The sequence below is a fragment of the Leopardus geoffroyi genome, chromosome C1 (genome assembly GCF_018350155.1).
Source record: "Leopardus geoffroyi isolate Oge1 chromosome C1, O.geoffroyi_Oge1_pat1.0, whole genome shotgun sequence".
Classification (NCBI taxonomy): Eukaryota; Metazoa; Chordata; class Mammalia; order Carnivora; family Felidae; genus Leopardus; species Leopardus geoffroyi.
In genome coordinates, this window is record NC_059328.1 from 189905338 (window position 1) to 189915542 (window position 10205).

A 10205-nucleotide genomic window follows, 5' to 3' on the forward strand; every position below is an offset into this window, starting at 1 on the left:
CCTTTTGGTTAAAGAGGGGTTTAGGGTGGGGGTAGGTAAGGGTGGGGGAGGGGGGAGACTTCATATTTTTAAAATCATTAAAACACTGTCTCTCATTCATGAAATGAGCCACTAGTTCCTATTTAATACCTTTGGTTAAGAAAGATATAGACATTGTGTTTTTTGTTTTTTTGTTTTTTTGAATTCTGGTCATATTTAGTCCTTTGGACCAGTGGAATACCTTCAAAGCAATTTGAAGCGGTCTTGCTCTTCTTACTCCCTGCAATGGGAATTCAATGTGGTATTGACAATATGATTTGAAAAGAATAAAGCAGTCCCCCCAAACCACAGAAGAATGTGTCAGGAAATGAAACCACCCGATGTCAAAATTATTTGAATACTATGAAGTGTTATTTCTTTAGCAGATCATTCCAGTCACATCATAGAGGGGGCTTTTCTGTTCCATATATTTCAGATTTGCTGGGTTGGTCTCTTTGTTATCTGTGCAGAAATCTAAAGTGGGATGCTGAAAGCGTATCCACAGCAGCAATGATACTGTGAAAAAGGGGTGTTAGTACTCATTAGGGTATATGGAGGATGAGTCCCAAGATGCTTCTTCTAAAGGAGGAGAATAGAAGGGAATGATGGGACTCTTGCCAGTGTGCTCAGGGAGTGGCTCGCATCTGGTGGAAGATTTCCAGAAGACAACAGGCAAAAGGAAATGTGGCAAGAACGCCTTTACAAGACTTTATGTGCTTTAGGGCTCAGCGCTCCAGAACTCTGTGGGTTCAGCTGTGTGTTTACCCTGGAGGTCCAATGACATGGAAAAGTATTTTGGAGTATGTCTTTTGAGTCCACATCAAAGTTCTCAAGATACTCAACAAAGCCTGACCCTGTAAAGCCTGACCTTGTAATGAGCACAGATATTTTTCTGCCTCCGGTTTGGCTCAAATGGAGTATGTCTGGGGACCTTGAAGAAGAGCTTTACTGCTGCCCTTACAATTTGTTCAGTGCCTCGATTTATTCAGACGTTAGAGGAGTCTAGGTTGTAGAAGCAGATGAAATAGATCTTGTCCAAGTCCCATTACTAGTTGGCCTCAGGCAAGTTGCTGACTTTCTAAGACTCTGGCTTTTCAACTATAAAATGGAGGTAATGATCATAATGTACTGGACCAGTGATGTACTGCTCTGTCCCTATACTATAATCTCCATCAGGGCATGGCCCAAATTTGTCTTTTTTTCATGCTTGTCCCTGATGCGTAGTACCATACCTGACAAATAATGTTAGCTATTATTATTATTGCCATATAAATTTTGTATAAAGATTAAACTGGGAAATGCCCCAAGAAGGGGAAGAATATTGTAACACAAATTTAAACCCACTACCCAGGGATAAGGTGCTATAAAATTTGAGAATCTCTTAACTTCTGCCATTTTCCTGTTTTGGAATATTTTAGCTTGTAATGAAATGTACAGCATTCTGCCCCCCACTTTTATGTATAGAAAGAAGTCTTCTTTAATTTTTTTTTTTTTTGTGTGTGTGTGATGTGGGGAGGGATAGGAATCCTATGATTCCAGACAGAAAATATTGTACTTCAGTTGACTTTGAAATGGGCTTCCATTCCATGAATATAATTAACCCAAAGAAGGTCAAACTCGCTAGTACTTGGGTGACAAAAACTCCTGAATTTTTACTGGCATGTGTGCTGCATTGCCAGCCTCTTGGCACACAGAGTTCTTTAATCCAAGTGACTGGATTGGATTTGAAAATGATAGAGCTAGAGAATTTTTAGAAAGGGCAATGTCAAAACATAAATTTCAAAAATGGAAAGATTTGATCTTTGGTAAAAAAATGGTTTTATTTTCTGATGGGAAAAATAGGTCTACTAAAGATGAATCACACTTTAGATTTCTCTTACTCACTCTGAACAGAGCCAAAGTAGAAATGTTAACAGGGAAGTCCATTTTCATTATTAGTATGAGCCAAGAAATGGTTTAAAAACAGTGGTTGGAGCAATGCTTTTACAGTTTCACATAAGGTAATTATGAAGAAAATAATGTCATTTGCTGCTATTATTGTAAGAGTCTCATAGTTAAGAGTATTTCTATAATTTTTGATTGTGAACTCACTTATGTTGGACTAAGCATGCCAGTTTAAAGAGACCAAGTGTACATTATGTTCTGTGTACTCAGTGGTAAAATTACTGAACTGTCACGTACCTGTTTTTAAATTTATGCTTTAGTATTTGTCTTTCAAAGCAGGTATGCTTCAGTTTTGGCCATGAATCTGGAGAAAACTTGCTATTTAAAAATGGTGTGGGATAAATCTTTTAAAGTAAATCTCCAGTTTAGCTTTTTAAAAAAACCCCAAACTTTCAGATAGTAGTTTTATTTCAAGCAAGGTACACTCCTGGTTTGTTTACTTGGCTTTAGTCACAATTTCTCATCAGACCAATGGTTTAGATCTTTGAGATGTCAGGCTGTGCATTTTGTGTGATGTGACTGTTCTACGAGAGACATCAAACTTTAGTCTTGACCCCATCAGTCCCTTGGGTTAACTAACGGATCCACTAGTTATCATGGCTAATTTAATGGGGATGTTGATGGTTAAATGGATGTTACATCCCTTATTTCAGCTTTTTGCTCTGCTGGATAAGAGCCACAGCCCACCTGGGGACTGACCCCAAAGTGTTAAATTCAAATACATTCTGGAGGTTAGAGATGGTGGCAGTGATGGACCCAGAACTAGGGTCATCACTGCTGTAGACCTGTAACTGACCCAAGTCAAGGACAGTGGCAAGGATTTTCTCAAGTCCTGGGCTGAGTGACTTCTCACTCTAAGCACATTTGAGGCTCAGGAAATCTCTCCTAGAGGTATATGCATACTTTCCAACACATTTCTCCTCAAACATCACAGACATGTTTCCATCTCGGGGCTTTTACACATACTCTTTCCTTTGTCTGGAATGTTCTCTTCTGGGTATCTATCTGGCTTGCTCCCTCATTTCCTTCAGGCCTCTGCTCAAATGTTACTTTCTGCCCTAGTTAATACCCCCACTTGCCCCACCAACCCTATATACTTTCCTTGCTTGCCTTGTTACCATAGCATTTCACCATCTCTTATGCAAGATTTTTAAAAACTTATTTATTTGTTTATTGTTTGTTTCCCCAAAGTAGAATGTAAGATTCATGAGGGATGGAACTTTGCTTTGTTTATTGCCATATCCCCAGTGCCTAGAAAAGTACCTGGCATGAAATGTATATTTATTGATTAAATGAATGAACTGCATACACCTTATGTATTAATGGTCAGCTTAAATGTACTAATCATACTCTGAGAATGAGAGAATCAGTTCTGTTTTCTACTTTTCTATTAATAAGTTCAAAAATCCATTTTATCAGTGAAACAGGAGGTAAAACATATATAATACACAGCCGAACTTGATGAAAGAAAACCTGATAGATAGAAGTTCATTCACATTTTAGAAATTTTTGTGCAGTGATGAAAACCAATACTGTTAGAATCATCTTAAAAGGTCATGCTAAATAAGCCACAGACAAGAGTAAGTTGCTTTTCCATTGAAGTTCCCAAATTTACTCTTAACAGAGTATCGACCATGTTTTAAACATGACTTTAGACTGAGACTTCTAACACTGTTGCCTTGGTAGTTAAAATCCCATCTCACTATGAACTGCTACTCATTTCTCTCTCTTTTTTTTTTTTTTTTTTTTTTGACCCCAGCAAATTCTATAAATGCCTTGCCTGGCTATGATTCAAAAAGAGCTCACAGATGAGAATGCTGGGGATAGATAATTTCAGCTTCTTTATCTGTCATGCTCATAACTGAACACTCTAATGGCTTGTAACAGTTTAAAAATAAAAGACCAACAACAAACAAAATTGTGGCACTTTTAGTAAATTGAAAATTCAAATCAGGTATGTTAATCACCACACACACACACACGCACACACACACACGGCTATCATCTTGCAGGTAGGGGAAGGCCCTTGAAAAAGAGACACAGAGCTTGTCTGATAATTTACATAGCGGCTCCTATTTATTTCATTGCAAACTCTTCTTTGAAGGTGGCCTGAAGTCAGATAGGTGTACCATGAGTTCTTCTCCAAAGTGACTCTTCTTTGTTGAAGCGGAGCTCATTAAATTTAATAAAGGTAAACTTGAAAAAGATGAGTTTATATGCATCCTCCTACTCCAAAAAAACCCTGAACTTAGCTAATCACTCATGAATTCCATTGGACAAACCAATTCAATCAGAAAGGGACAAGACTGGTAAAAATCAGCCATTAAATGAATCTGCTCAATAAGTGCTCCTTTATTGGGCTAATAAAAATAGTGTAACCTAGTTATGTAAAAAGGTTCTAGCACCTTGAAACCCAAGTTCAAAGTGAAATCAAATGCAAACTTAATAACTTTAACAGATCTCCCACCATGTTCTAACTACATAACTATTGAGTGATATAATTGCTCACAGCCCTGAATTACCTTTTTTTCTCTAGTCTGATAAAAAATATGGATTTTTTTTTAAGCAGTACCCTTTCTCCTCTCTCATCTTGCCTGTAACAGAGATAATGGATGAGTGAGAAAAATCAAAGAAACTTCTAGATCCATCATAATGGAGGCCAAGCCACCACACCAGCAGCAGCAACTGGAATGGTCTGAGAGTCATTACTAGACCCTTGTTTGGTTGGTAACTTATTTGTGTCTCCTAAGTTGAGGCACTGCCTCACTCTTGACTTTTCGTCAGTGGTACTCAGAAGTTTGGTTCTTAAGGAACAAATCGGCATGAGTGGATCTCTCCACTTTCTCTGATGGCATCCCAAATGAATGGATGCTTTCCCTTAGAAGATTCACAGGCTCTCACAACTTAGAAACCCAGACCACTGTCCAGAGCAGAATGTAGTACACTTTCGCGCTATTTCTTTTGTTCTTTTCAGGGTGTGTGGACACTTGGGCTCCATACTTGAAAAATGCTTGGGATGAAATACAGGTGATCCAAGAATATTTTGACTTTTCTAAGCTGACCTCATTATTGAGACTACTCAAAAGGCCAGAATGTATGCTCTCCAAAGACCAGCTTCGTATCCTGTTTGCCTGATTAAATTGTGAAAGGTGTTGGAGTGCCAGGAATTCAAGGGGACGAAAAGTCACAGAAGGGTGAATTTATCCTAGAGTAGGGGTGGACTAGATTCTCCTTACATTGCATCTTGATAGTGCTGTCTTGATGACAGATTTAAACACTCCTCTGGCTCCAAAGAACAAGTTGTGAGAGCTGGGTGGAAATGTCAGTTGAAACAGAAGAGCAGCAAACAGCTTTGTTTTCCTATAGTTGTGGTTTTACTTGGTGATGATGACACATGAAGATGAAAATGTGCAGCATGAACTCCAGTTGTTATCTGAGTGAGCATCTCTGCCAACACTGAAGGATATGTGTGGGTGTCACCTGCAAGCAAAGAGAGAGAGAAAGAAAAAGAGGCCCTGTTTCGGAAAGAAGAGCCAGTTAATCAAAGATCAACAAGTGGTGATGTTTATTTCATGAGCTTTATCTTTGATTTCCTTCCCCTCGTTAATCTTCAAGTCTCAATTTTGTCTCTGGACTAAATATATAAGTGTCTGGTGATTGAGGAAGGGGTGGAAAGGTGGGCTTGAATGGGGATCATGGCCATTACTATAGTCATTTGGTCATTTTTTCGTCTCCTGGGCACAGATTAACAATTGATATGTTAGCTTCTAAATGGTATGTTAGCTTTTAACTTTTGAGAACCTGTGGCATATTATGCAAGGACAGACAAACTTGAGATTGCTGTTGGGGACCCTTTTTCACTCCCAACCCTGTGCAACTCTTGTTTCACTTGTTTTATGCTTCTTCCTCCTTCGTTCCTATTCATTCGTTCAATAACTATTCAACGAGCACCTGCTCAGCTCTAAGAAATGGGGTAGATACTGGGTATGTGGCAGTGAGCAACATGGACATTATTATCTCCACACTTACTAAATGTAAGAGGTAGACTTTATATAGCCCTTTTCCTTCTTCTTTAAATACGCTCCTCCTCTTGGTAACCATTTAGTCTTAATTATGGGCTCAGACCTTCATGTGGCTGTTTGATAACCTCTGTTCTGTTGGTTTGCTTGAAATCTATTTCTTTGAGATGTTCTTATTTGACATTTCTAGTACCTTTAATGTCTTAGATGAGGTATTGATAAACTTTTTCTGGAAAGGGCCAGATAGTAAATATTTTAGGCTTTGCAACCACATGGTCTCTTGCAGCTATTCAACTCTGCCACTGTAGTGCAAAAGCAGCCATAGACAATATGTAAACAAATGAGCATGTCTGCATTCCAATAAACCTTTATTTGTAGACATTGATACTTGAATATCATGTAACTTTCATATGTTACACAATATGAGTATTCTTTTGATTTTTTTTCCCAACCACATATACATGTAAAATCCATTCTTAGCTCATGGGCTGTTCAAAAGCAGGCTGTGGGCTGCATTTGGCCTGCAGGCTGCAGTTTGCTGACTTAGACCCACGCCACAATTTTAGTTACAATTATGTCTTTGAGTTCCAGTCACCATCTGCATTTTTAGGGCTGGAAGCAATCAGTTTGGATGTGTAAAAAGGCTTCTTGGAAGTGGTGAATGTTAAGCATCTGTTTTGAAAGAAGGACATGGATCATGCAAGAAGGAAGAAGAAACTTCGTCTGAGGGAAAGTCATTTTAGGTAGAAGAAATGGGAAATTAAAAGTAAAGATGAGGAGAAGCTGTTTGAATGATGATGCAGTCCCCTGTACATTATTGCTAAAAGCCTAAAAATCTTAGGAATTGTGGTTACTCTTCTCTCAAGTCCAGTTTGCCTTTTCTCCTCTTTTCTAAGCATCAAATCCTTAAAGCAAATTTTGAGTCACAGCAGGTAGGGGCCAAAAAATATGGCCTTGTTTAGTGTAACGAACAGGACCACTTTCACGGTGAACTCTTCCACACGTAGCACAATCCAATCCAACATGGGGTAGGTGCAGCAGAGATCAGAAGCAGCTGTCTCAGAATTGGCCCCCTACTTTCTGCCCATCATCCATGATTTCAATCTGCACTTGGCTGCCATTTTATAGGTGACCAAGAGTGACCACCCCCTGGAATCCAAACTTTCACAGGGAAGTGGTAAAATCAGTTTTACTTACATAAGGAGGACATTGACCTGGCCCTTACCATTCTCTCATCTCCATTCATGTCTCTTGTCTACAGCTGCTGGTTACACCCAAGGTACGAACAGTCTCTGGAAGCAGTCCAGCATATGTGGGCACCCCAAGTCTTACACCCATCTGGGCAATTTAAAATTAGAGCCAAATGTAGCATTTAGTCTGATCTGTCCAGCCAAGATGAGGAAATTGCCTCTAAAAGGTCAGATGATTAAGATCACTGTGCCAATAGTCTAGGATGTCAGTAATGAATAAAGATTCTGGCAGAATGAATTTATCCTGACTTTGTATATGGCATTCAAGTTCTGGGTCTACATGAACAGCCTCAGGAATTCCAAGATTTTTCTTTTCCGTCATGTAGGCCCACTGTGTATATTTATGTGTTGTGTGCCCTGCACAGGGCCCCTAGCCAAAGGGGGGTGAAGGGGGCTGAAATCCCTTTGGGTCCCCTTAAGCTACTCACCTGCGAGAGCTATGTCCACCTGCAGAGAGTGCCTTTCTCTACTGCCCACACATATGGACTGCTGAGGTCCTGACAGAATGCTTGCCTTTCTGCTACTTGGTGACTGAATTCCTTAGAGAATAAATTAGGTCCTCATTCTCAAAACAGAAATTATCTAGGATGAGCAAGAGTTAACAATCAACCAAAAAAGTGGAATTGTTCTTAATACCATAAAAATTTCTCTCTTGGGTCCCTTCTTTATTCTTTTCTGCACTATTTATTTATTTATTTATTTTTCTGCACAATTTAATTCAGTTGGGTGGTTTTCTCTGAAATACTTCTTGGTGGGGGGAGGGTGGTTTAGGAGTAATGTGAGAAGAAACTTCCTGGCTCAGATCTCAGAGGAAAAAAACCTGTGCCCTGGAGAACACCAGGTTTGGAGTTCTTTCCTGGGCTGTCCTTGGAACTTTTCTGTTAATGCCAGAATGTATTCTTATTTTGTAGTTCTCAGTACATGAGGGGCTTGGACTAAATAACTTCAAGTCTGATATCTATAATAGGTATGGTATAATCATATTCCCGATTATAACTCTACCAAAATAATCGTCCCCAAATAAATTCATTGCTTTGGGTTTTTGCCCATCACCACATTCCTATTTTATAGCTATAAATATTTTATGTTTGATATTTTTCAGTAAGGATTATTTGAATAAATCTGTAATTTCCTATAACTCTTAAATTCAATAATTTATCATAAAGGTTTCCATTACTTTCTCTTAAGAAAATCATGAATTTTATTCATACATTTTAGGTCAGAAATCTTGAAAACTTTTTGGAACTTATGGATTTCTTGTGTGAATTTAATCTTAAAAGCACCTTCATGTTATAACACAAGAAACTATTACATCATTTTTAGAGTTTATCATTTTCCAAATAATAAACTTCTTGATGACATAAAGTTTACATTATTTAGTCTTCCATGGTGAACTATTATCTTGAATATGATACGTGCTCAGCACATCTTTTTTTTGTTGTTGTTAACATTTTGTTTTAATTTAATTTAATTTAATTTAATTTAATTTTAAAGAGAGAGAGAGAGAGCGAGAGAGAGCGAGAGCGAGTGAGAGCATGCCTGTGCAGCAGATGGCTGGGTAGGGCGGGGGGGGGGGTGGGGGGGGAGAGAGAGAGAGAGAGAGAGAGAGAGAGAGAGAGAGAGAATCCCAAGTAGGCTCAGCGCTATCAGCACAGAGCCCAATGTGGGGCTTAAACTCACAAACCATGAAATCATGACCTGAGCCAAAAGCAAGAGTCAGATGCTTAACTGACTGAACCACATAGGTACCCCACTCAGCACATCTTAATTGGATGAATAAATGGATGGATGAATGAGCATCTGTCATTTGATAAATATCTGCAAGCTGTTTTGGCCTTTGACAGATTAGATGAACTAGCTACTGTGAAAAGACTTGGGAAAATTGAGGACTACTGATAAAGATTTAGAATTTCATAAATTGTCGAAATGTATTCTATTAATATATACATTTTCAGACATTGTTTAGACATTCAGAAGCAAAACCCATTTCCCCTTCCTTGGCAACAAACAGAACTCCAATTGTGTTCATGTATCTACCCCCATTGTGCTTCTGGGGCGTTCCAGGGAGTGGGTAATAATTGGTTTAAGCCGGAATAGTGGTCCTATCTTCTCATTAGTGACTGTTTTAAGCATGGACATGTGACAACATTCTGAACTAGAGCCAAGGCAGTGTGTTCTAAGAGGTCTCTGGGAAATTTTTTCCTGGCTCTTTAAAAGAGGTCGGTGGAAATAAACAGTCTCTTTCCTGCTACAGAGTGTTGTGTCTGTAAGTGGCATCTGGAACAGTCATTTTAGGACTGTGAGAAGAGGAGAGTTAACCCAAAAAGAACACGCAGAGATACACAGAGTGGGAAGAGAGGAGGAACCTGTGTTCTGATGACATCGTTGAGCTGTAGAATGAACCAACATTGAAGCTGTTCTTCCTTCAACTTCTTGTCATGTGAAACAATAAATAACTTTATCATTTAAGGCATTTGAGTTGGCTTTTCTGTTACATGAAGCTTAAAGCATTTAACTAGTAACTCCTTTATGCTTATTGATGTTCATAAACACTCAGATTATATTACTTGGTATACACAGAACTTGACTCACTGGTATCTTGTTTTGTTGACATGCTCAGTAATTAGTCTCTGGTAACCGTGAATAACTAAATGTTATGCTAGATGTATACTTACGACAGTATTCATACCTGCTGACATGGGAAACTTGGGAAACTTGCTGCCTTGAACACACTGCCTATTGGGGTGTTGTAGATTGCAGAATAGCTGAAGATACAAGAAACTCACAAGAGATCAGTAAGACTTAACTGATAAGAAGGAGCACCTCCTACAAGGAGTCTGGGGAACTTATAGTCATATATTTTTATTTTATTTATTTTATTTTATTTTATTTTACTTTTTTAATCTACTCCCAAATTAGTTAGCATATAGTGCAACAATGATTTCAGGAGTAGATTCCTTAATGCCCCTTACCC

At 38.6% G+C, this 10205-nt stretch overlaps 1 long non-coding RNA gene across 1 annotated transcript; it reads left to right on the plus strand.

Annotated features, from left to right (window-relative positions):
- Positions 1-56: 56 nt before the first annotated feature.
- LOC123599346 lies at positions 57-9700 on the plus strand. The gene is made up of 2 exons (XR_006713104.1): positions 57-8198; positions 9486-9700. It is a non-coding gene; the product is annotated as an uncharacterized LOC123599346 (long non-coding RNA).
- Positions 9701-10205: the final 505 nt, after the last annotated feature.